Source organism: Lissotriton helveticus, chromosome 7 (assembly GCF_964261635.1).
Source record: "Lissotriton helveticus chromosome 7, aLisHel1.1, whole genome shotgun sequence".
NCBI lineage: Eukaryota > Metazoa > Chordata > Amphibia > Caudata > Salamandridae > Lissotriton > Lissotriton helveticus.
Window position 1 is genome coordinate 1483191638 of NC_136068.1, and position 27143 is coordinate 1483218780.

At 46.6% G+C, this 27143-nt stretch overlaps 1 protein-coding gene across 4 annotated transcripts in view; it reads left to right on the top strand.

Moving 5' to 3' along the window:
- LOC144770403 (sacsin-like) overlaps positions 1–27143 on the top strand; it is a 210032-nt gene that overhangs the window by 99151 nt on the left and 83738 nt on the right. The window lies entirely within an intron of this gene.

Sequence of the window (27143 nt, forward strand, 5' to 3'; positions counted from 1 at the left end):
TGGGGTGACATCCATTGACATCTCAATTTGTCAGACCTTTCAGTTCAATGGTTAATCCGTAATAAGGTGATAGTGATGTGGCAGTAAAGGAGAAACCAATCCGGAAAAATTAGGTGAATCAATTACGCAGTTCCTTAGGTCATGTAAGCATAGAACACATTGAAGAATAGGACATTGAAAAAGAAGGCGTAAGAGTTCATAAGTTCCCTTTCCCAAGCATCTGTTCCAGAATGTAACAAAAATTGTTGCAAGTGCACTGTTCAGTATGGGAGATGTCAAAGAAAACAGTTATTATTTCAGTACAGCTTGCAATATTGCAAGTAGTTCTCATACGCTTTGGAAATATTCAGTCTATGATTTCACTAAAACGGAAATGAGGCTTGCATGAACATTTGGGCTCATATGACTAGATCATGTCAATTTGTGAATTGCACATTAATAAGAAGCTAGCATGTGAATTCAAAATATGACTTAATATATTAAATATTTCAATCTGATCATAAAAATACATGTAAGTATAGTGTACAAGTACTTTTTTTTAAAGTGTCAACATTATACATATGAGAAAATGCATATTAATCTTTGTCGTTTGTGTTATTCTCCTAATACATATGTGGAATACATGCTAAAGAAGTTTCATGAAAACACATGCAAGTATAATTGTGTAGCACCTACTTTTCGGTGCACATGTTATTGCATAAAATGACATTGTAGTTAATTTTCACATGGAAACCAAACTAAATCATAATAATTTCTTTTAGTCTGATACATTTCAAATTCATTACATACAAATCAAATCAATTCGCAATAAAATCAATAACGTGAGACTTTTCTCCTTAATTATTCTAACACATATAAATTAGTGAAAATAGTATTTCATGATTAATAGTCACATCTATATTAATTAAACAAATATTGTCTCAAATCTATCTTACTTCTGCATGCTTTTACTATGCAGTAACTACAAATCATTTATATGTCAATTTTCTGAAGGTGAAAATTTGCACATGTTTTCTATGGCTTACGCAGAAGTTGTCATAATCATTTCTTTTATCAATAAAATCATTTGATGTACACTCTGCTCTATCAGACCCAAAATGCTGTATACCTTAGTTCATTCACATGCATAATCAGCCCCGAAGGGTGGAAAAGTCCACACTATGGCCAGCATGCTAGTTATGCCTGGGCGGAATTCACACAAATTCCTTTGAGAAAATTACGCAAAATGCCAGAATGGCGTTTAACACTGTGTTTTAATGCAAATTCACACGTGATGTGATTAAAAACTTCTTGTGTTTTGGTAATTCACTTGGATCCCAATCTTCACGGTAGGATTTTTACCCGCACAAAATCTTAACTATGCAATGTGGCATAATGGTGTCATATCAGACATATTGCATAAGGTTAAATACCGAAAAGTATGCTAGATTGCACCTGCTGGGTAGGTCAGTAAACAACAGGATAAAATAAATTGTCTGTATTGCACAGCCCTACCCCAAACAATTTCCAATTGGATTCTGAGAAGAACTGACTATGTCTGCTCCAGATATTGGGGGCAGGGTGGGATGGATTCAGGGCTGTTGCACTGGCGATGTAGGAGCTGTAAGTCAAATTGACCTTGGGGCTAACATCTCAACCAAAATGCAGGCATGCCAAGGAATTAATTCCCTTGTGCCACAAAACCATCAAAGCTGTGTCTAAGGTGCTGCAGCACAATCACAAAGACTTCATGGGCTCTTGGACCACAGGGTGATGTGCGGTATTGCAAGAGGGCATTCCTATCAATGCCCAACAGTTTAAAGAGGCTGACAGCAGCTGCCTTTGTAGGAGTGCTCATTGCTGGTGGCAGTGGACGATTTAGGAGGGAGACTTCTGATTTTACATTCCCTTTTCACTTAAAAGATCCTTTATTTCAATGCAGGTAAAGTTTCCCCCAATCTATTTAGTCTGAATAGCCCTGTTATTTGTTGCCAAATGTTGGCACACACAGGGGACATTGTAGGGCAGTCTGGGGACAGGGTAACCTGTATTGCCTTTAAAGATATAAATGGAAACTTGGCCCTCGATAGCCAACTTTGGGATAAGTTGGCACCTTCCTGGTGACAAGGAAACCTACGGGGTCAGTGCATCATAACTGAGGCCCGAGTGGTGTGGAGATCTAGTGCAAGACAGTAGGGGCATACAGATGGGAAAGTGTGGTGTCAAAGACTGTTATTAGCTGGAATAATGGAGTGGGATTGGGTATAATGTTTAATGGGAGGTGGATAGGTATGGTGCAGGGTGGGTTGTTGCGTTCATTGGGGCAGTTACTAAAGTGATTTCAGGGGCCTAAAACAAGTGAGGGAAACGGAGCTCCAGTTTTCTATTATGTGGGTTAATTGGAGGTGGGAGAGGAGCAGCTACTCAGTTGCAGGGGAGATAGGATCATACAAGTGTTTCTGCCCAACCCTGTGTCACCCCAGGATAAATGAGGGGCACTTCATGACACCAGATAGCAGGCACATCTAGGAAGCTAAGCAGTCTTCCCCCATCAACTAGGATAAAGGCAGTATACTTTGTGCCACCAATTGGAGATGTTAAGAGAGAACTGAAAAACCAATTGTCATCACCATTATAAAGTGGAGGAGTATGACGTATAGGGATACTAGCATGAGGCGAAGTGGCTGGTACAATACGAAGAGCAGCAAAAAGGCATCTGATATGGGTGCATTGTTGGCATTAGCAAAGGCACACGGTGGGAGGCTTGCCAGATTGATGGGTCACTACGTGGGTTGGGGGCTGTAGGGAGGTAGTATCCTTCTGCATGGTTACACCCACTTTTTTGCCTGCTGCCATAATGGTTTTTGACTAGTCTGACTGGGATCCTGCTAATCAGAACCCCAATCTATCTGTTTTCTCCCTTAAATTGTCATGTTCAGGACTTGGGTACGTCCCAGATTAGATACTGGGTTACCCTGGTCAGTCCCTCATATATGGTACTGAGATACCCAGGGCATAGGGACCCCATAGGTCCCCCATGGGCTGAAGCTTGTAATATGCCATCCATGGGATACCATTGAAAATGGTACTACAGGCCTGCCATTGCAGCCTGTGTAAGTTGGTGCTAGCACAACTTACTAAAGATATAGGTTTCCTATATCTAGGGTAACTGCACTTAAAACCTATACGTCACCCCTATAGCAGGCCATTCCAATCCTGAACGATACAGAAAAGGGGGTGGTGATGAACAGAGTGTCTGAATTAAGCAGACCACTCTTACCCAGTCCAAAGATCAGGGCTTGATCCATCACCGTTATTTATCTCACTGCCCCATCCCAGCTCAGAACCTGGCTATATGCAAATTAGTCTGTCCCTGGCCCAGTGCATCATGGGAACAGGGCAGACCAAACTACCAAGCCAATTCTTCACCAGAAAGGAGACAAGCTACCGGGGACCGGTTTCTGGCATTTCAGCCTCTTCGGCCCGGCTTGCTTGAATCCTGATGGAGCAGTGAGAAAGGGACTCATGTCTGAGTATACCCTGCCACACCTATAGTGGCCAAAAACGATACAGAAAAGGGGGTGGTGATGAACAGAGTGTCTGAATTAAGCAGACCACTCTTACCCAGTCCAAAGATCAGGGCTTGATCCATCACCGTTATTTATCTCACTGCCCCATCCCAGCTCAGAACCTGGCTATATGCAAATTAGTCTGTCCCTGGCCCAGTGCATCATGGGAACAGGGCAGACCAAACTATCAAGCCAATTCTTCACCAGAAAGGAGACAAGCTACCGGGGACCGGTTTCTGGCATTTCAGCCTCTTCGGCCCGGCTTGCTTGAATCCTGATGGAGCAGTGAGAAAGGGACTCATGTCTGAGTATACCCTGCCACACCTATAGTGGCCAAAAACGATACAGAAAAGGGGGTGGTGATGAACAGAGTGTCTGAATTAAGCAGACCACTCTTACCCAGTCCAAAGATCAGGGCTTGATCCATCACCGTTATTTATCTCACTGCCCCATCCCAGCTCAGAACCTGGCTATATGCAAATTAGTCTGTCCCTGGCCCAGTGCATCATGGGAACAGGGCAGACCAAACTACCAAGCCAATTCTTCACCAGAAAGGAGACAAGCTACCGGGGACCGGTTTCTGGCATTTCAGCCTCTTCGGCCCGACTTGCTTGAATCCTGATGGAGCAGTGAGAAAGGGACTCATGTCTGAGTATACCCTGCCACACCTATAGTGGCCAAAAACGATACAGAAAAGGGGGTGGTGATGAACAGAGTGTCTGAATTAAGCAGACCACTCTTACCCAGTCCAAAGATCAGGGCTTGATCCATCACCGTTATTTATCTCACTGCCCCATCCCAGCTCAGAACCTGGCTATATGCAAATTAGTCTGTCCCTGGCCCAGTTCATCATGGGAACAGGGCAGACCAAACTACCAAGCCAATTCTTCACCAGAAAGGAGACAAGCTACCGGGGACCGGTTTCTGGCATTTCAGCCTCTTCGGCCCGGCTTGCTTGAATCCTGATGGAGCAGTGAAAAAGGGACTCATGTCTGAGTATACCCTGCCACACCTATAGTGGCCAAAAACGATACAGAAAAGGGGGTGGTGATGAACAGAGTGTCTGAATTAAGCAGACCACTCTTAAACTGGGATGGTGCAATGAGCTAAAAAACGGTGTTGGATCTAGCCCTGATCTCTTGACTGGGTGAGAGTACTCTGCTTAATTCAGAGACTCTGTCCATCACCACCCCTTGTTGTAAATAATTTTGTCCACCCTAAGCGTGGAAGGGTATACTCAGATGTGAGTCCCTTGCTCATTGCACCATCAGGATTCAAGCAAGCCGGGCCGAAGACGCCTGAAATGGCAGAAACCGGTCCCCGGAAGCTTGTTTCCTTCCCAGTGTAAGAATTGGCTTTTGTAGTCTGGTCTGCCCTGTTCCCATGATGCACTGGGCCAGGGACAGACTAATTTGCATACAGCCGGGTTCTGAAACTGGGATGGTGCAATGAGCTAAAAAACGGTGTTGGATCTAGCCCTGATCTCTTGACTGGGTGAGAGTACTCTGCTTAATTCAGAGACTCTGTCCATCACCACCCCTTGTTGTAAATAATTTTGTCCACCCTAAGCGTGGAAGGGTATACTCAGATGTGAGTCCCTTGCTCATTGCACCATCAGGATTCAAGCAAGCCGGGCCGAAGACGCCTGAAATGGCAGAAACCGGTCCCCGGAAGCTTGTTTCCTTCCCAGTGTAAGAATTGGCTTTTGTAGTCTGGTCTGCCCTGTTCCCATGATGCACTGGGCCAGGGACAGACTAATTTGCATACAGCCGGGTTCTGAAACTGGGATGGTGCAATGAGCTAAAAAACGGTGTTGGATCTAGCCCTGATCTCTTGACTGGGTGAGAGTACTCTGCTTAATTCAGAGACTCTGTCCATCACCACCCCTTGTTGTAAATAATTCCAATCCTGAAGGCAGGGTGCTTGGTTCCAAGGGTGAGGGTGCCCCTGCATGAGCAGGAAACCCCTACAGTCTACGGAGTCCATTTTCCTGGGTTGTCCGTGAAGCAGCCATATACTATATGGAGGGGCTCTGCGTAGTTACGCGATGACCATCTCAAAACTGGCTTGAACGAATCCTATCATGTTTGTTATGAAACCTGTTAGAATCATATCCCCACATCGTAAACAGTGTGGGAGGTAGGATTCCAAGCACTGGAAGAGCCCTCCGTTAGGCTCTCAGTGCTCCCAGTGCCAATATTCTAGACACGGACAGCATGAAATGGTTTCTGCCGACCAGAGACACATTTCTGCTCTCCTGCTGCTGAGCCAAGCTCGAGAAGGGGATAGCAGAACAATAGGTGTCCTGTCACAGGGGTGTGTGACCACCTCCCAGACAGGATTTAGTGTGTTGGGACCGGGTGGGTGTGCTTGCCAGCACCACTAGGTCTGCATGAGGGGCACATTTGGTGTCCCCGTGCATAGTCCAGTTCTGTAGTAGGGGTATCTCTGTTATAGTCATAATCTAGTGAATAGTCCCGCCCATGTGCAATCAAAAATAATCTCTTAAAGTGTCGAAAAATGCAGAACTGCACAGACACTTAAGAGAGAATTAAAGACAGATAATGCAGCCTATAAAACAGACTACACTGTCCAGTACTTCAACTAGAAACTCCACTAAAAATCCACAAAACAGCAAAGCCTGTCCAGATTTCCCTTGCTTTAGCAGCAAAAACCCTCTGGAATGATAGAGAGGAGGACCTGGACAGACAAGCCCATAGGCTGCCATTATGTGGCTCAGGACAGGATACTGTGCCTTTAAGAGAACTTTCCAGAACTTCACAGTATCCCAGAATGCACTGCAGGTCCCTTTCACTTTCAGTTCTTTTTTCCGGCTCCTGCAAGCAGGACCCTGGAGCATTGAGCTCTCCCTTTTCAAGGGTTTATTGGTGATTTTTTTCACTTTTTTGTCAAGTTGAGTGCTTTCTAAGTACTTTGGTGCCTTCCTTCTTGTGTTTTGCACTCTTTTGATGTCAAATATGCCTGCATTATTTGACAAATGCCCGGAGTGCTCCAGGAAGAAGGCCAAATCAGATCCCCATGAGGTGTGTATCCTCTGCCTTCCCTCGTCCCATGTTCCAGAGGAGTGTGTGATCTGTCAGGGCTTCTCTGGCAGGACCCTGAAGGACAGAAAGAAGATCAGGCTTCAGGGCCTTGAGGAAAGAAGGCTGAAGGCTCAAGGTGGGTCTGGAGGGGCTTCCTCTGCCCGTGCTGAGGCCTCTGGGGGGCTCCCCAGGGGCAGGAAGACCAGCAAGCGTCACCATTCTCCGTCTGGGTCAGTTGCACCGACTACGACGTCGAGAGGGATGACTACAGTCTGTTCCCCGTCTCCCCAGGGCTCTGGGTCGAAGCGACGTCGACGTTCGACGTCGAAGGAACTGAACAGACTGCTGCCTCCATTATCGAGGGGACTCCCTCAGAGGAACGCTACACCTCCTCCTCTACCACCACTTCCGCAACCCATGCCTCGACCTCAGCTGCCAGCAGACAGGCCGCCTCCGGTCCCTCCAAGGTTGGCCTCGCTGCCTAGACTAACGACCCCTCCCAAGGGGACCCCTAAGCCGAAGGCCCCGGCCAAGCGGAAGTCGCCCGTACCAGCGGATCGACCAAAGCCGAGGAAGTCACGATCACGCTCCGGACGGAGAGGGAGATCGAGGAGTATACGTAGATCCTCCACCATGTCAAGACGTTGCCATAGGAGGCATGGATCTAGGTCCCGCACGGACTCCTCCAGGACCAGGACCTATTCTCCCACCTTGTCTGAATCCCCGGGAACAAGGGTGTCTCCGGTGGACGACATCAGCACATTCCAGGATGTTCTCCTGAGGGGGGCAGCGAAATTGGGAATCGCCGTGACTGCTCCGACACCTACGACGTCCGTGATATTTGAGACGCTTCACAAGAAGCATTTGTCTCGCCCCCTACTGCCGCTAGTGCCTGGTTTGGAAGAGCCTGCGGAGGAGCTGTTCCTCACGCCAGTGGTGGTGAAGGCCGCTCCCTCCCGACTTCTGAAGAAGTACAGGGCCCCGAATTCGGACCCGGCTTTCCTGCGGATAGACCCGGTACTTGACTCTGTTATAGTGACGGCGGCCAGGAAGTTGCATTCTACCTCCCCGTCTTCAACCGTTCCGCCCGATAAGGAGAGTCGATGGATCGACTCGGCTGGTAGGAAGGCTTGTGGGACTGCATCCACAGCCATGAAGGCTTCCAGCGATGCGGCGTTGCTAGGGCGGTATGACCGTGCCCTTTGGGAATCCCTGCAACAATTCACGGAACTCCTGCCACGAGACAAGAGGGAGGACTTGCAGGAGATACTCAAAGAGGGGATGCTGGTTTCAAACCAGGTCATCAGTGCGGCTGCGGATGTCTCTCTTTTGGCTGCCCATGGGTACGGTCATGGGATCAACCAGCGGCGCCACGCTTGGCTCAGGCTCACATCACTCAAGCCGGAGGCCCAGCAGTGGGTGGCCAATCTGCCCTTCTCAGGGGAAACCCTTTTCGGAAAGCATGCCGATGATGAGATGGCCCACATGAAGGCGGAGGCAGAAACCCTGACGGCTGTGGGCTTTGCTAAGCCCAAAGAAAAGAAAGCCTACCGTCCGTTCCAGAGACGGTTTGGTTCCCAGGGAAGAGGACGAGGGCAGTCTTCGGGACAGCAGCAGCAACAACAGCAGCAGTTCCGGAGACCCTTCCAAAAACGCCAGAAGGGTAGAGGTGGACAGCAGTCCTCTACAGCGAACAAGGGCCCGGCCGGGTCTCGACCCTGAGTGGTTACTTCCCCTTCATCCGTTACCCGCTCCGGTGGGGGGGAAGCGTTCAATTTTTTCTGGCAGACTGGAGAAAAATTACTCCGGACAAGTGGGTGCTGAATATTGTTTGCAATGGATACAGTCTTCGGTTCACCAGCCCGCCTCCATCGATTCCTCCGGTTTGCTCGCAGTTTCAGCTGAGCGAACTCCAGGCGGAGGCTGATATCCTGTTAAGGAAAAGGGCGATAGAAGATGTACCTCTGTCTCAAAGAGGAAGAGGTCTGTACTCCCGGTTCTTCCTTGTTCACAAGAAGGACAAGAACGAGTTCAGGCCCATTCTGGACTTGCGACAGGCAAACAAGTGGATTCGCAGAGAAAAGTTTCGCACCAGGATACTCCCAAGTAACAGAGCGCGTTACAAAACAATTTATACATACATGCTGTCGTTGCATCAGATTTATCCTCAGTTGCAACAGGGAGACTGGCTATGTGCAATAGACCTACAGGATGCGTACTTCCATGTGCCCATTGCACACAAACACAGGAAGTTCCTGCGATTCCAAGTCGGCACCAATCATTATCAGTACACGGTACTGCTATTCGGACTGAAGTCTGCGCCCAGAACATTCTCGAAGTGCATGGCAGTGGTAGCAGCGCACCTGAGGAAGAACAAGGTGTTTGTCTACCCGCACCTGGACGATTGGTTGATCAAGGCCTCCTCCTTCTCGGAAGCTCAAGCACACTTCCAGAAGACGTGCGTTCTCTTGAACAAGCTGGGGTTGCACATCAACATGTCCAAGTCTGTCCCGACTCCGGTCCAGTGCATTCAGTACTTGGGAGCCTCCATCAATACGCTATCAGCAAGCGTGTCTCCTTAGGAGGAGCGACGATTATCACTTCTTTGGAAGGCTCAGGCTCTTATGACCACTCTATCTGCAACAGTGAGAACGGTGTCTTCTCTACTGGGATCGATGGCTTCTTGTATCTTCGTAACGCCACACGCACGACTGCACATGAGACCATTGCAGGAGTGCTTGGAGGATCAGTGGGATCAGAGAAAAGGGTCTTGGGACGACAAGATACGACTGTCTCTGCATGCTCTTCAGTCAATGAAGTGGTGGTGTTCAGCGGAGAACCTCTTCACAGGGGTTCCCTTTCACAAGGACATTCCCACTCAGACTATCACGACGGATGCGACTCTCCAAGGATGGAGGGCGCACTCCGGAGACTTACAGATTCAAGGGACGTGGTCCCAGACGGAGTCCATGTACCACATCAATTTCCTGGAACTCAGAGCTGTTCACTTGGCACTGTAGGCCTTTCTTCCGTCCTTCCAGACCAACTCTCTGCTTGTGCAGACGGACAATACGACCACGATGTATTACCTCAACAAGTAGGGGAGCTCGAGATTGCGCACCCTGTCACAGGAAGCGCAGGCAATCTGGCACTGGCTTCTGGCCAGAGGACAGGCGATAACGGCTACCCATCTACCAGGTGTGCAGAATGTTCAGGCAGACGCACTGAGCAGACTGATTCAGGAGAACCATGAATGGGTCATAAACGACGAAGTACTAGGAGAAGTCTTCGCAAGGTGGGGGACTCCCGACATAGATCTGTTCGCCACCGCCGAAAACAGCAAATGCCGAGACTTCGCCTCCAGGTACTACCAGCAGGGGACGCTGGGGAATGCTCTATGGATCGACTGGTCGAACAGCTTTCTGTATGCTTTTCCACCCATTCCCCTGATTCCGGCAGTGCTCATCAAGCTGTCCCATTCCAGGGCGCGGATGATCCTGATTGCCCCGGAATGGTCCAGGCAGTGGTGGTTCACGGACCTACTTCACAGGTCTCTCCTTCCTCACATACGGTTGCCCTGCAGGCCGGACCTTCTCACGAAGTTCGGGGGGCTGATGTTGCACCCCAACCTCTCGTCTTTGAGTTTGGCGGCATGGCTCCTGAGATATGTATGGCCATTTGAATCTACCCAAAGATTGTATGGACCTATTGAAGGAGGCTAAGAGACCTTCCACTCGGACTTCCTATGCTTTCAAGTGGAAGAGGTTCTGTATCTGGGGCAAGTCCAAGAACTATGATCCGACGACGTGCAAGGAAGACGTCATCCTTCCTTACCTTCTGTATTTGGCGCAGTCTGGCCTTAATGTTCATTCTATTAAGGTTCATCTCGCTGCATTGACTGCCTACAGGAAATGCCCTTCACAGACTTCCTTCTTCCAGATCCCTGTGATCAAAGATTTTTTGGAAGGCTTGAAGAAAGTATTCCCTCCTGTCAGGCTTCCTTCGCCTTCATGGGAACTGAATGTGGTGCTGTCCAGGTTGATGAAGGAGCCTTTTGAACTTATTCATAAGGCTTAGTTGCAGCACCTGTCCTGGAAGGCGGCGTTCCTCGTGGCCATTACATCGGCCCGCAGGGTGAGTGAAATTCAGGCGTTGTGTTGCCAAGAACCTTATACTGTATTTCATGCTGCTAAGGTTGTTATGCGTACTCAATCTAAATTTCTTCCCAAGGTTATTTCTAATTTCCATGTCAACCAGACTATAACTTTGCCTACGTTTTTTCAGAATCCTTTATCTCCAGCGGAAAAGTCTTTGCATTCCCTGGATGTTAGGAGGGTGTTGAAATTTTATCTGGATAAGACCAAAGATATTCGTAGGTCAGACCAATTGTTTATCAATTATGGATCAGTCAGGACGGGTCTTGCTACCTCTAAACAGTCCATCTCTAGGTGTCCTGCATACAATTGTGTTACCAAAAGGCTAATAAGACCTTAGGGGGTAAACCGAAGGCTCATTCCACCATGGGCAAAGCTGCCACGACGGCTTTGCTCCGTAATGTTCCAATTGCAGAAATCTGCAAGGCGGCCACTTGGAAGTCGGTCCATACCTTTGCAAAGCATTACTGTCTGGACACTGATGCCAGGGCAGACGCTCAGGTTGGGCAGGCTTCGCTGCGAAATCTGTTCGCACAATAGTGGTGTTATTTCCCGTTTATCCACCGCCGCTTTGGTGTGGGGATGGGCTTGCCATTCTATTCACTAGATTATGACTATACACAGAGATCCCCCTACTACAGAAGGAGTAGTTTCTGTAGTAGGGGTATCTCTGTTATAGTCATAAGCGCCCGCTCGCCTCCCCGGTGGAGAGAGATATTCATGTAAGGAATGCTACAGGTCTGGCGTGTTACGCCTTCAAAAAGAACTGAAAGTAAAAGGGACCTGCAGTGCATTCTGGGATACTGTGAAGTTCTGGAAAGTTCTCTTAAAGGCACAGTATCCTGTTCTGAGCCACATAATTGTAGCCTTGTCTGTCCAGGTCCTCCTCTCTATCATTCCAGAGGGATTTTGCTGCTAAAGCAAGGGAAATCTGGACAGGCTTTGCTGTTTTGTGGATTTTTGGTGGAATTTCTATTTTAAGTACTGGACAGTGTAGCCTGTTTTATAGGCTGCATTATCTATCTTTAATTCTCTCTTAAGTGTCTGTGCAGTTCTGCATTTTTCGACACGTTAAGAGATTATTTTTGATTGCTCCGGGGTCCACGCACATCTGCGGGACTATTCACTAGATTATTACTATAACAGAGATACCCCTAGTACAGAACTGGAGTTACAGGACAGAAACTACTCCTTCAAACCAGTCCCGGGAGCCGTTGGCTCCCGCTCTGGCACGAAACTGGACAAAGGACATTAGTGTAACTTCCCCCCTGTCCAGACCCGCCCTTGGGAGGGTCCCCTGAATTGTCCCAACCCTTTCCGTCCGGGCACTCTGGAGTTGGTTTTGGGCTCAACTTAGTCTCCCTTCCAGTCTGCTGCATCGTCTGTGCCTGTGCATCAAACAGGAACCTTCCAAGGCCTGTCGGCTTCAAGGACACCTGAAGGATTCTACCTTGGAGTGAAGAAGTCACTCTCCTGCATTGGCAGGAACCGCAACTAAGTCACCCAGTCTGCTGATCCTGAGCTCCTCCGGACTCCGTAAGGTTCTGAAACACAGGTGGTGGTTTTCCACAGCTCCTGAGGCCTGCCCTGCCCTCTCACCAAGTCTGAGGCCAGTATCCCTTGTGGGGGTTGCAATAATTGAACCCTGTGCACCTTATCAACTTGCAATTGCAAAGGCTTGTTGGCTTCCTTCCAAGAAGCTCTTCAGGCTCCAAGAAGCCCCAACCTCAAGCACCTCCTGTGACTAGAATCTTTAGCATTGTTTGCACTGTGGCCTGCATCTTTTGGTGAGCTGCTCAAGGTCCTCTTGCGACTCCAGTGCCTCCGGCCTGTGGGTCCATTTGAGGTCCACACGTCTTTCTTTTGGGCTCCCCTGATTGCTCTGCACCTGCCCTGACTCCCCTGCTTATATGGAGTCCCCTGGTTCTTGCTGGTCCCGACATTGCTCCTTCTTCAATTCTTGCGTTGGTTGCATTTGCCAAGGCTTGTTGGTGCTCCAGCCTGACACCGACCCTCCAGCACTCAACATCCTCAGTGGGACAGTTTGTGCATGGCTCCTGGTCCTCCTCAGCATCACCTGGCCCTCACAGCTGCAGAGTCAAGGTCATCGTCATCTCTCCTGCAATACCCCACATCGGAGCTCATTCGACTTCCAAGTCTCCTGGTCACTCCTGAGTGACATAGACTCTGTCCCCTCTGCTTGCAGGTTCTCCTCGACTAGAATCCACCCTTTGATTCCAACACACACTTTCTCCTCTTCCATCAGCGGCACTTTCCTGAATTCCCCTTTTGGGTTTGACTGCAGTTTCCGACACCACTTCACCACTATGCACCCAGCTTCCCTGGTGTAGGTAACGTGGGTACTATGGTATCCACGGGTGGAGTAGCTCTCCAAGCATCTGTCTCCCATGGGGTTTTTTCAGAGCCCACTGGGTAGGGTCCTTAGTCTTTAAAAATCCAACCGCGACTTATACGTAGAGTTGCACGAGGATGGCGGTCGTATACTCACACTGCACACACGCTATGTGGTGTCCCTGTCTACTTGCCTTGGATGGCTCCTTGGGTCCCCAGCACTAATGCCTCCTCTCAACATTGTCCTGACTCGAGTCATGGTTCTTATACCACTTTCTTAGTATATGGTTTGGTCCTACCCTGGGGCCCACTGTGTATTCTGTACTATTTACTGCATTTCGTTGCTAAGTATGGTGTGCAAAATGCATATCTCCGGGTAGGAGATAATTGTGTGTTACAGAGTATTATATAATAAATACATATTTTTATATATGCCTTGTGTGGTTCTTTTTCATTTAGTGTGTACTACGAGATTGCATTCTGGTTAAAAACAAGCTGCTTTACACTCCTTCAGCCACCACTTAGAGATTTCTGAGATTAAGACCACTAAAATTATCCTAAGGGTTGTCTGGACTGGTGCAGGGTACCCACTTATATTAGTGGACATCATATACCAGCCTAACTTCTCACATTGGTGTGCAGCGGTTGGGATTCAAGCCAGCATTGTTTTACCATATAAACCTTTGTGTTGATTAATTTAAAAACCATCACTAATACTAGGCACATATAATACAAGCTTAGAATAAGTAAGTTCTACTGAACTTAGGGTTGGGTAGCCAAGGGTTTAGCGCACCCTTTCTCCAACCTCCGAGTTTAGTTCCCACTAGGTTAGGTAGGTGCAACACCACACCGCACTTAGTATCTCTTCCAAAGGTGATGCCATTGGCTTTCTGACTGCTAGATACAGTGAGCTTGCATTCCAAGAACTGAAGCCCTTTGTGCCTCTAGAAAGTTGAAGACAGGGAAAGGTGCCAACACCTCCTAGAGGTGTTACTGTTAGATGACCTCAGGAAAACAAGTGGATCAGATGAACAGGAGAAATTGGGTGAGCATGGGAATGAGGATAGGCCAGAAGAGGAAACTCTTGGAACTAGAATCTAACCCTGACCAGGTGGAGCCTGATTACTCTTATTTGGACAATGCAGACCTCCCAGAGAAGAACACGTGGCCAACAGAATGCCCCCTTTGATCCTCCTGGGAGTAGACCAAGGAGGTCTAGATCCTCCTCTGCTGAATCCAATGCCTCAGGACAGTCAATATGGACCTCCATATCTAGGAAGTGGGAAAACTCTTTCGATAGGGAATATCAACTTCTTGAACTTGAGAAATCTAGGCTTAGGATCATGCAAGAGCAGTTGACCCTTGACAAAGAGTCCCTAGAAGTTCAGAGTGCTACAAAAAAATTGGGACTAGAGTCCCATGGTGGCAGCAACAAGGTCACTAGAGTTAGAGGAACTTATTTTGACCATAGGAACCTGAGCAAAATAGTACCTCCCTACCATGTTGGGGATGTCATCCACAAATAGATAACTGCTTTAGAAAGGGCCTGTAAAGTTCAGATATTCCCTCAAGAGCAGCGGGCAGCTATCTTGTGGCTCTCCTTTGCTGACAAAGGTAGAGATAAGCGCCTCACTCTTAGAGAAGAGGATGCTGATAATTACACAGTCTTGAAAAGGGCTCTCATTGATGGGTTTGGCTTAACCACTGACAAATACATGATTAAGTTCAGAGACACCCAGAAAGCACAAACCCTGGACTGGGTAGATTGTGTGGATAGTTTCACAAAGGCTCTGGAAGGATGGCTACATGGCAGCAAAGTGCATGACTACCAAGGATTTTACAACTTGATTATGAGAGAGCAGATCCTTAATAATAATTGTCAAAACAGCTTTTGCACCAGTATCCGGTGTACTCAGCTCTATCATCTCCCCGTAAATTGGGAAAGAAGGCCGATAAATGGGTAGGAACCAGAGGTAAAAAGAAAAACCAGGTTGGTGGTGACCAGAAGAAAGATACTTCCAAAACCCAAGAGAAAGGTCGGGATAAATCTAAAGAGAAGTCCTCTGAAGGTCCCCAAACTCCTTCCTCCCTTGACAAAAAACATTATTGCTTTATTTGTAAAAAGCAAGGCCACGTGAAAAATTATGCTAATTGCCCTAAGGACAGCAATAAGGAAAATGTTACTACTAGTACTACAACACCCCCCCATGGCCACAAGTAGTAGTCCGTCAGGTAGTGGTAGCACACCCAAAAATGTAGTTGGGTTCTCATGGGGAACCGAGGTGGATATTGGCTTAGCCAGATCCCCCACACAGGCCACCTTAGTCTGTGATGGTGGCATGGGATTTGCCACTTTTACTGTAAGTCCCAAATCCTTGTGCAAATACAGACAGGAGCCTCTAAATAATGGTCAGAACGCTGTAGCCTATAGGGACGCAGGGGCTAGTGCCACCATGGTGACAGGAAACCTAGTGCCCCCACCTCAGCTTTTACCTGAGTACAGGTATAAGGTGACAAACACTGATGGTGTTAGAATAGATCATCCCATGGCCATAGTCAATCTCAGTGCCCAAACTTGCCTGTAGATTGCCTCTTGGGCAAAGATTTGGAAACTTCAGCCGGGCTGTTGTAGAACTGTGAAGGCCCATCTAGAATTGACCCTCAGGGACCCAGTTCAACCCCATGGAAATACCTTAGGGTATATAAGGAGCAGTGGAGCCTGAAAGGATGGCCCACTTTGCTCCACCAGAGCGAACTGGGGATGAAGAAAAGTATCGCCCCTCCCCCCCCAGACTATAAGCAAGGGTTAGCCTCCTCAGGGAACTAATCCTACCCCTTGTGAAGAAACTGCCCCAGAGGTGGCGAGGCCTGTCCTGGCAGAGCCTTCCCAGGCCTGCCCCTCTCTCCCCAGCCTCAGTCTGCCTAGGGCTGCAGAGGTCAGAGATGTGTCAGTGGATCCCTAGGGGCCCACTGCCAAGAGTAACCCCCTCACCAGCAGGTTATGGACCCACAGCCTAGTATTACTAGCTCAGTGGATATTCTTCAGCAATCTGAGGGATCCCTCTTACCCTTACGCCGTGACATCCCCCCAGATGGCCTTTGTTGGGCAAAGTAAAACCTGGGACAGAGCTGTCCCAAACCTTCACTGTGCCCCCATTGTTCCAATCAGAAGGGACAAACCAAAGGCTGCAGACAGCCAGGGGTTGACCACTAGAAGAAAGACCTCCATGGTGGTCAGTGCTCTGAGGAGGCTGAGACCAACCCGGTTAGGTCCTCACTTCCCTAATCCGACTCCCCACCAGCCTCTATCTTGGCAAATACCGCTTACAGGTAGACACCCCAAATTTTTGGGAGGATTCAAGACCCTACGGGGAGGAACTTCTTAGTGGTCCATAAGATAGGGGATATTCATGCTACTGCAGGACCTTCCTTATATGCCCACTTAGGAAATAAAGTCTCAACTGGGCAAAGTTAGCTTACGCCTTTCGTTTGGTGAGGGGGGTATGTATGAAGGTTGGATCCTTCTGCATTGTTCACTGGGAAGGGTCATTAGTCTTTAAAAATCCAACGTCAACTTATGAGTAGTGTTGTACAGGGATCGTGGTTGTGTACTCACACTGCACAAATGATCCTCGAGTCCCTATCTACTTACCTTGGGTGGTTCCTTGGGTCCCCAGCACTTCTACATCCTCTGGACATTGTCTTGACTCGAGTCGTGGTTCTTCTACCATTTTCTTAGTATATGGTTTGGTCCCTCCCAGGCCTACTGTGTATTCTGTACTATTTACTGCATTTCTTTGGGTAGAAGATATTTGTACGTGTTCAATAGAATTATATAGTAAATACATATTTTTATGAATACCTTGTGTGGTTCTTTTTAACTTAATCTATACATATAACATTGCATTCTAGTGAAACAAGCTGCTTTATTCTCCTTCTGGACTAAGCCTGAAAGCTGCTTTCCACAGCTACCACTTAGAGAGCTTTCTAAGGTTGTCTAAGACCTCTTAAATCACCATAAGGGTTGTCTGGACAGGTGCAGGGTGCCCACTTACAATAGTGGACATCCTACACCAAGCCAGCTTCTCACAGGGGCCAACTACTGAGAGCGTTGTGATAAATTGTAAAATTAGGAGAGCATGAAGTGTGAGACATCCAGCGCTCATGCACAACAGTGTTCTGGAGAGGACTGGTAATTGTTCAGGCACATGATGAAATAAGGCTGGAAAGAGACTGAGGTAGGGAGTAAGCACTTTGGCATAGAGTGACATGAGAGGGAATGGGGGTTGGGAGCACACTGCCTCACAGTCCCAGCACAGTTCGCCCCTTTGCATCCTGGTAAGTGCAGTACCCAATTAAAACTTACTTCAAAATTAGTTTGAGTTTTTCACCAAAGTTGGTGCAGACATTATGTATACCTCTAGACACGTGTTTCTGGGTTGAGCCCTTCATAAGTATAGAGCAGCAGTTTTAGAGAGCAAAGAAAAACCATCTGGGGTTGCTGGAAATGCTGCCAAGTTCCTCTCAGGTCACAGTACCACTCACAGGCACACAGGTGCATCTCCAAAACTCGTCCGGTGTGCCTGGATCACTGAGGTAAGCCTAAGGGATGGGTGGTGTGAGGGGAAGATTGCTGAATGAGTAACTGCACCACCCATGGATTTTGGCTCTTTCATAGATTTACTAAAGCTAGTAAGCCTGGGAATGTGTCAAAATGCTACTTCTCCCCCAAACCAGGTATAATGAGGAGAAATATCTTTATTTCTCCTAGTTACATCCTAAGTTTTCTGTAGCACACAAGTAATGAGTAAAATTACTTTAAGCATTTTTTTTTTGCAGGAGGGTGTCCCTTCCTGTACAAAAACAATCCTGCCTGTATTGCAGGCACCCTTGCACCATGATGGTGCAAGGGTTCCTGCGTTGGCGCTAGGCAGCACACAGTGTGCTAGCAATAGGAGAGAGCAGAAACGCGCCATATTTCAGTTGACATGACACTTTTTTGCTGTCTATCTTACCTGCAACACAACATAACTTTGCTTGCTGCCTTGCATTGCGTGAAATGCAAGTAAATCTGCCCCTTCTTTTTTTGGAACTAGATGTTTGAAATCAGCGTGAGTGGCAATATTTTTCTGAGTATAGCAGTGCATTGACCAAATGCAAGCTCTTGTTTACAACTCTGTATTGTAAGTCTTGATGCATCTTAGTGGGAGCAAGTGGCCTGGGATAATGGTAAAAAAAATTGTTGCTTTCAGCCATCTTGTTAACAGGCCTCGTTTGAGGGCATAAAATACAAAAAATGGGTGTACCTAAGAAGCAGACTAGTATTATTCATGTTTTAGACAAAGATCAACGAAAGAACTGGGGGCGTGCAGGGACCACCTGCACTACTTCCAATGGCACTCCGAGTGGAGAAGGATTCTCCTTCAATGAAAGTTTTGTAAATGTAAACAAAGTCATAAATGAAGGTACACTAATCGTCAGTACTCCATTACTGATGTATTTATTTAGAAAGTTACATATTGAATCATAGCAACTTCATGATAGTAACTTCATTGAAGAAACAAGTAGTCAATTTGAAATTCAAAAGTATCCGATTGCATTGATTGTGTTCCTTTGCATTTCGGGACTGAAGCCCTTCATCAGGGGACATTTCGCAATCTGAAAAGAAGAGTGTGAAGATTCAGGGAGAGAAAACACCTCCATAGTACAAGTACACCAAAACGAACAAACATGGGGCTGAACTTAAAACGTGCCTAGATGTGCGGGGGTTTAGAGGGGTTCACGGGCGGTGAATCGGGTTTATAAACACGTGAGTGTTGAAAACAGCATGCAAAAAGATACGTGCTAAACGCAGGGTGACTGGAGATTAAAAGAAGGAAACAGAAATAAAGTGACAAAAAGCTTAAACAAAGTTGAGAATCCCTGATGGTAGAACGGTAATCAAAACAGGGTGAATTCCGGTCGGAAAAAGTTAATGTGTGAAGGTTAACGATAAAGTGAAAGCTGACGGAAAGTTAATGTCTGAAGTGCAAACGTTATCACCCACGTGGCGCAAGTTAGACGGAACCGTGTGTTCGGTGCTTACCGGATAGTACAAGGGAAAGACTCATCTCGTGTCTGTCAAGCGGGTAAGAGTTGCAGGAGTGAACGCGGAAGTAAATAATGGCGACGGGCAGTGTGACGTATGGGGTAGAAACAAACAAAGGACTCAAGAGGGATGGAAGACCACGAATGTAGAAAACGGAAATACAATAAAATCATGATTACAACCTGGAAACATACACTTGGTGTCGGTAAAAGAAATAAAGATTATAAACAAAGATCATATCAAGTAAAAAGACCATGGGTGGAAAAGTAGAAGACCGACGCACGGGGCGGCCATCTTAAGTGAGGAATACGGAATTAGGTTATAGAGAAGAGAAAGATAGATGAATGAGATAAAGGGAACAAACAGTGCAAATACAATAAGTAGAGACATACATATGATGTGGAAAAGATGGAAATAATATAGCTTAAGAGAGAAAACCATATCGTTACAAAAAACAGTGAGTGAAAAACGGACACACAGAAGCAGTCCTCATGGGTAAAGAATGAGTAAACCAAGGTTCAGATAGAATGGGTAGTGTGGGAATACTAAATAAGGTTATAGTGGAGGGAAAATAAACGGATGGAGTCGAGAACACACGCTGCGTGAATCTAGAGCATTTTGAGTGTAAAACAAAGTAAAGTAGGAAAAAGCAGAAGAACAAATGTACATGAGAAATGACGGGTAAATGACAGCATGTAAGTCAATTGACTGGTCTGAGAAAACCACTGTATTCAATCCTGTCGTTGAGGCCTTTAGACTGGCAGGCATCTAGTCTTTTTATCCAGACCATTTCTCTTTGTAAGAGTCTTTTTTTTGTTATCCGTGCCTGGCCTCAACGGTACAATCTCCAAGACAAGGAACCGTAGTTGGCTGACGTTATGATGGTATGCAGTAAAGTGGGCCGCAAGGGGTGCTTTGGTGGTTTTGTTCCTTATGGTGCTCTTATGTTCGGTCAAGCAAACTTTTATTTTTCTCTCAGTTTTACCTACATAAGGTAATCCACAAGGACATTTGAGTAGATACACAACGTTTTTGCAGTCATATGTAGCATTAGTCATAAGTTTAATGGTTTTTCCGGATGATGGATGGTTCATGGTATTACCTTTGATGATATTGGGACAGTGGCTGCAATTTATTATTATTATTTTTTTTTTAAACCTTTATTGTACCGTTCAGCAATATTACAAGCATGGAACTACAACCACAGGGGCCGGCCGCTACAAAAGACTAGGATCCACCATATTCTCAAATGACACAGCTCTTCAGCCGACAACCCTGAGGTCCGGCAGCGGTTCAGGATAATCATTGCATTGAACGCACTACAAATTACATGATAAGACAGAGGTTTTGTTTTATGTTTAACCCCCCACCCCCAAGCCTAACAGTTAGGAAAAAGAGACAGAAATATCCGGTGCCATACAGTCAAACAGCATGATTAAGTTGGTAGTTACAAAAATAAGTAATCACAGATCAATTTAAAGGGAATGACCAAGACTCCAGCGCTAGCAAGCACAATTCAGGATGAGGAACAAAGCAATCTATCTCCCAACATAGTCGCCCACCCTCAGACCCCACCCACTCGTATACTTCAGGATGAAATAAAAGGTGCGGTTACCGGATACTGGAATACATATGAAATCAAGATACTACACAGCGTTATGAAAGAAAGAAAAACTCCTTGGACGGGCTATTTACTAATGATCCTGACATTACTGTATCAGATACTATCCCAATTCCATGGTCAGACCATAGGGCTATTATCTTCCAATTAGATGCTCGACTTTCTACTTTACTGCACCCCAGACCTCGCACCAAGATAGGTGCCCGGGCCTGGAAAACTGCTGATCTCCCTCAGATGCTGCATTCCCTGGCCTCCTCCTGTCCCCAGGGAGGTAATAGTTTATCACCATCAGCTTCAGAGTTCCAGAACTGGATCAGAAGTGCCGCTGATCTAGTGGCCCCAGAGAAATTTATGCAACCAAATAGAGTATCGCCTTCAGCCCCCTGGTATAATGAAGATCTTCGTCTACATCGCCAACATTGTAGGAATTTAGAAAGGCGCTGGAGGAAAGCTTACTGTGACACAGCTAGACAAACCTATAAAGATGCTCTTTTGATCTATAAAAAGGCGATACTAGCCCGGAAAACAGTCTTTTACTCAGCACAAATTGAGACTGCTGCTAACTCTGCCAGAGAATTATTTACCGTTGTCACCACCCTGTCTACCCCCTCCACTGGATCTGGAGTTGAGCCCTCACAGACTTTCTGCAATGAACTGGCCATCTTTTTTACTACCAAGGTTGCAGATATTTACGCTTCTTTTGGAAACGATATTAGAACTGAACATAGAGGTGATAGCGGGAAAGAAATATTGTCATACACTAATCCCGACTCCTTCTCCTGTTTCTCGCCTGTTTCACATCAGGATGTGATCAAAATCATTTCCACCACTAAATCAGGCTCTCCTTTGGACCCCTGTCCCCCGTCCGTGATGCAGAAACTCACAGAAGTGATCTCACTCCCACTGATGGAAATTTGTAATAACATATTCTTAACAGGCCAATTCCCTAGTATATGGAAGAAGGCTGTTATTAAACCCCTCCTAAAAAAACCTTCCTTAGATCCCACTGCTGTCGCAAGTTACAGACCAATTGCGTGCCTGCCCTTTCCAGCCAAAGTATGCGAACATCTGATGAACCAGCAGCTCTCAGAGTTCGTCGAGACTCACCAACTTCTCGACGAAACGCAGTTTGGATTCAGGAGAGGGCATGGAACAGAGACTGCCTTGATAAAGGCCTCTGATGAGATCAGGACGATCATGGATCAGGGAGGGGCGGCTGTCCTCATCCTTCTGGATTTGTCGGCAGCCTTTGACACGGTCGACCATGTCACTCTTGTCGACCGTGTCACAACTCTGGGTATAAATGGTCGGGCTAAGGATCTTATCTCATCCTTCCTGGCAAACCGTACCCAGACAGTAAGGCTCGGAGATTTTTACTCTCCCATCTCTGCACTCCCTTGTGGAGTCCCACAAGGCTCCTCGCTAAGTCCCATGCTCTTTAACATCTATGTAGCGGACTTAGCGAGGATAATAAAGGCCTATGGGATACAGTTAACATCGTATGCAGATGATACCCAGCTGGTGCTGGGTATCCATAAGGATGGCCTTACTGTAGCAGCCAACTTCCAGAAAGCCATGCTTGAGGTCAGTACCTGGATGGCCTTGAACTGTCTTAGGCTTAACTCGGACAAGACCGAGATCATGACCTTCGGAAAACTCTCCCCTGAATGGTCTCTCGGTTGGTGGCCAGATAAGCTTGGCCATCCACCTGTCCCAGTGGAAAAAGCCAGAAACTTGGGAGTGATTTTCGACAACAAGCTGGTCTTCGACCTCCATGTTAATAAGGTTGTGTCATCTTCTTTCTACATCTTGAAAAAGATTAAGAAGCTGCTACCTTATCTCCCTCCGTCAGCCGGGAAGACTTTGGTCTCTACCTTAGTCTTCTCAAAAATAGATTACGGGAATGCTCTCTTTCTCCACACTCAGAAGCGTGTCATCACGAAGCTGCAATCTATTCAGAACGCGGCTGCTAGGATTCTTCTTAACATCCCTCGCCGCAAATCCACCACCTCTGCTATCCGCCAGCTTCACTGGCTGAGAGTTGAGAGCCGTGTTAAATTTAAGGCCCTCTGTATTGCCTATAAGGCCTTACATGGCGCAGGACCCAGATTCTTGATCGAAGCTTTTCAGCTCTATACCCCCAGAAGGCACCTTAGATCGGCCAATGCCAGTCTTTTGCAGGTGCCACGTACAAGATCAGTCACCTGGGGTGATAGGCGCTTTTTGGTGGCCACTCCAAAACTTTGGAATCTTCTGCCAACTGCCATAAAAGCTGCTCCGAATCTGATTAGCTTCCGTAGGCTCCTGAAAACATGGTTGTTTAACCAGTGAGAAGACGGTAGGATGATGAACTTTGTTGCTCCACAGCGCCGAGACACCTTCGGGTATTTGTTGCGCTATAAAAGTTGCGTAAATAAATAAATAAATAAATAAATAAAAAGAGAGCATGAGAGAGACTATAGACCCTTCCCACCACCCTGCACCCCTGCATATGGCAATCGCCTAACCCCAACTAGCAGTGTGCCTGTCGCCCCAACTAACTAATTCTACAAAAAGAAAAGAGCGGAGGAGGAGAGTTCCATACAGGCTCCCGGTCTCCCCACCCCCCGGCCAGAAACGAACAACCCCTTTATTGAACAATAAACATTGAATAGTTGTAAACAGTACAGAACAGGGGAGACGTTAAGCACCGCCCAACCTCCAGCAAGCATTATGGCAGCAAATCCTGCGTCATCCAAAGCCCCGAAATCAGATCTAGACAAACAATCTCATCCTTGGCCCTTCCGATCCAAAATGCGAACTCTAACTGGTGACAACGTCGCAGCCCTAGAAGAATCAAAGTACGAGGGAAGTTCGATAAAGTGCAATCCGGAACGAGTCACAGACACTGAATCACTGTAAATCGCAGCCACACATACGATCTCTATCACCGACATTAAATCCAACAGTTGTTTCCGCCATGAGTAGATTAAAATCGCTGGAGAGGGAGAAGACGTTGGTGCCTTCCGATTGTCGTTAAAAGAAGTCCACAGGAGTAAAGCATCTAATCGATCTACTCCGATCGTTAACGACGGTGGATGCTGCATTTCTGTCAAAAAACCCAGTCCGTTACTCCTCATTTGCACACTAACCAAGGGCATCAATACTTCTTCCTGCACGGGGCCCTCATCTTCCATTACCATGTACAGCGTGGGAGACTCAGTTCGTTGTAATTCCTGCGATGGATCAGGGCCCGGACTCGGACACCCAGTTTCAATCTTAGCGATCATTTTGTGAACAATGGCTTCCAGATGTAATTGAAGTGCTCCAATGGCGGCCAGTACGGTCTGCAAGGAAGGCTCACAGTTCGTCTGCTCCATCTCTGCTCGTTCTGTAGCTACAAAGACGTGCCCCGCCGGAACACTAGATCCCTTCGGGGAAGGAGACCGGAGCGGAGCGGACGACAACGGAGGGTGCTCTGTCCACCAGAAGGCTTCGATTTGTATCTTGTCCCTGCGAGCGAGGGCCCCAGTCCGGCAGACCCGGGGGACAGAGAAACCGGGTCGCCGGGTCGGGGACACACCCCACAGCCGCAGACTAGTCTTGTTACCACTCCTTCAATACCACTGCGACCCGGTGACCGCCATCATAAACAGGCCCGGATAACCGCCACTGGAAGAGACCGGACCCTGTCTGAGTCCCACGGCCGATGTTGTTCAACTGTAACCCGGATGGGCCAGTAATCGAGGCCCCGGCTTACACGCTTGGTTAGGCCGAAGATCAAAGTACGACACCGCTCCGTCATTCGGTGCGATAAAATTCCCGGTATTGCACCATCAGACTCCGCATCAGTTCATCTACTTGGAGGTTGGGCGTTTGTTCAGGATATATTACAGGATCGTCTGGCCGAAGACGGAGGTCTGCGGAGCCGGAAGCTTGAGCGGCCATCTTAGTTGCTAGCGTGGCTCCTCCCAGTGGCTGCAATTTAAACAAGGTTTGGTGCCTGTGTAGCCAGCGGAAGAATCTGTAGATTGAGACTCCAGGATGTTCTTGATATTTTTGGACCTCTGATATGCAAATAGTCGTCTGTAGTTAAAGATACCCTGGAAGTCTGGTTCATATTGGATCATGTCCCAATTTTTCAAAATGATGTTTTTGATGGCGATGCTTCTGGTGGAATATTTAGACACAAAGACCGGTCTCTGGTTACTGGTTAGTTCAGTGTGTGGAGTCAAAAGATCCTGGCGATTCTTGGAAGAAATATGTGCTTTAGCTGTTTGTAGGGTGGATTCCGGATATTTCCGATCTCTATATTTCTGAAGAATCTTTTGTTCAGAAAGATTATAAGCCTCTGGTTCTGAACAAATTCTTTTAGCCCTTAACAACTGAGAATAAGGTAGGCGTCTTTTCAAAGAAGTGGGATGACAACTGGTGAAAAATAGGGCATTGTTTCTGTCAGTATCTTTCACAAACAGGTCAGTAACTAGTTTGTTGTCCTGCAATGTAACCCGAACATCCAGGAAAAGTAGGCTAGTGGTACTTATTGTGTGAGTAAACTGTATGTGATCATCAAGATTGTTGATGTAAGTCAGAAACTCTGAGATTTCATCTGGTGGACCGATCCAAATTAAAAAAATGTCGCCAATATACCGCCACAGATTGCGGATGTTGTTTGTCCATTTGTAGTTGTTCAAAATGCAGTCCAGTTCCATGCGGTGCATGAAGAGATTGGCGTAGCTGGGCGCTGCGCAATTACCCATTGAGGTACCAACAAGCTGCAAGTAGTATTCATCGTTCCAAGAAAAGTAGCTATGGTAAAAGTGTGAATTGTATTAGTTCAAGTATTAGAACTTTCAAGTCATCGTCAATGGGATGAGTTAGCAAAAAGGATTCAATTGCTTCGATTCCCCTGTTGTGCGGTATAGATGTGTATAAGGCACATAGGACAATGGTAACCAAGGTGTACATGATGTTGGGCTCCAAGGTCACTTGTTGAAGTCGTTTTAAAAAGTCAGTGGTGTCTCGTAAGTATGTAGACATGCTCTTAACAATGTTCTGAAGGTACAGGCCAATGAATTTCCTGGTCGGTTCGTGAATGGAGTTCTTGGTGGATACGATGGGGTGGAAAGGAGGTTGGTGTAGATTTTTATGGATCTTGGGTAGCATATGTATGCTAGGACATTTAGGGTGTGATTGCATTAAGTATTTATGATCTTTCACGGTGATAGTTCCCATGGAAACAGCTTTATCCAGAATGGTTTTCAAAATCGCTGAAAAAGTCTCAGTTGGGTCATGCATTAACTTCATGTACAAATTAGCGTCATGAACGTGTTCTGTCACACTCTTGTGATAATAGTCTCTGTCCATAATAACCAATGCTCCCCCTTTATCTGCTTTGCAGCAGACAATATTCGGATTGCATGCAATTTGATTCAGTGCTCTAGATTCCCTGCGGTTAAAGTTGTTGCGTTTAGGAGCTGGTTTTCTGAAACAATCCTTAATAGAATTCATAGTGATGGTTTCATATGAATCAAAAATCATGGACTGCATTTTGAACAACAACAAATGGACAAACAACATCCGCACTCTGTGGCGGTATATTGACAATTTTATTTTTTATTTGGATCGGTCCACCAGATTAAATCTCAGAGTTTCTGACTTACATCAACAATCTTGATGATCACATACAGTTTACTCACACAATAAGTACCACTAGCCTACCTTTCCTGGATGTTCGGGTTACTTGTTATGATAACATTTAATTTACATTGTGTCATTTTTATTGAAACTTATTCATTTTAATATGGAAAACATTTTAAAGTGTTGTTTTAATTCTGTTTATTTATTCGAGTGCTTGTGGATACACGGTATTGTTTGTTTTTCCGTCTGGTGCGTACACGAATAAATCCGAAGGTTTTCCGACGCGTTAGCTGGCCACTTACAGTTGTCCATGTGAGAAGCACGTATTCTCCAAATCTAGTCCACACACTTGCAGCGATTGTCCTTGTGCTTTGTTGATGGCCATTGCAAAAGCGAGTCGCACTGTAAACGTTCAGTATTGGAAAGATTATGAGGGGCCGGGGGGGCCGATATTTAAATAAACCTTCGCGGGAGTGTACTCAACCACTTCCCAAAGTTTCATGCCGATCTGATGAATGGTGTAGTAATGCATAAAGGACAAACAGACATACTTTCGTTTTTATATATATAGATTGGATGGTAGTATTGTCTCTTGGGCAGTACTATCACTGTTCTCTATTATATTAACTGTGTGGAGCACTATTAAAATTCCAGTTTTGTGTTCATATCAAATGCCTTTTTGTCCCAGTAAAGGTTTTTGTTTGCTGCACTCACTGT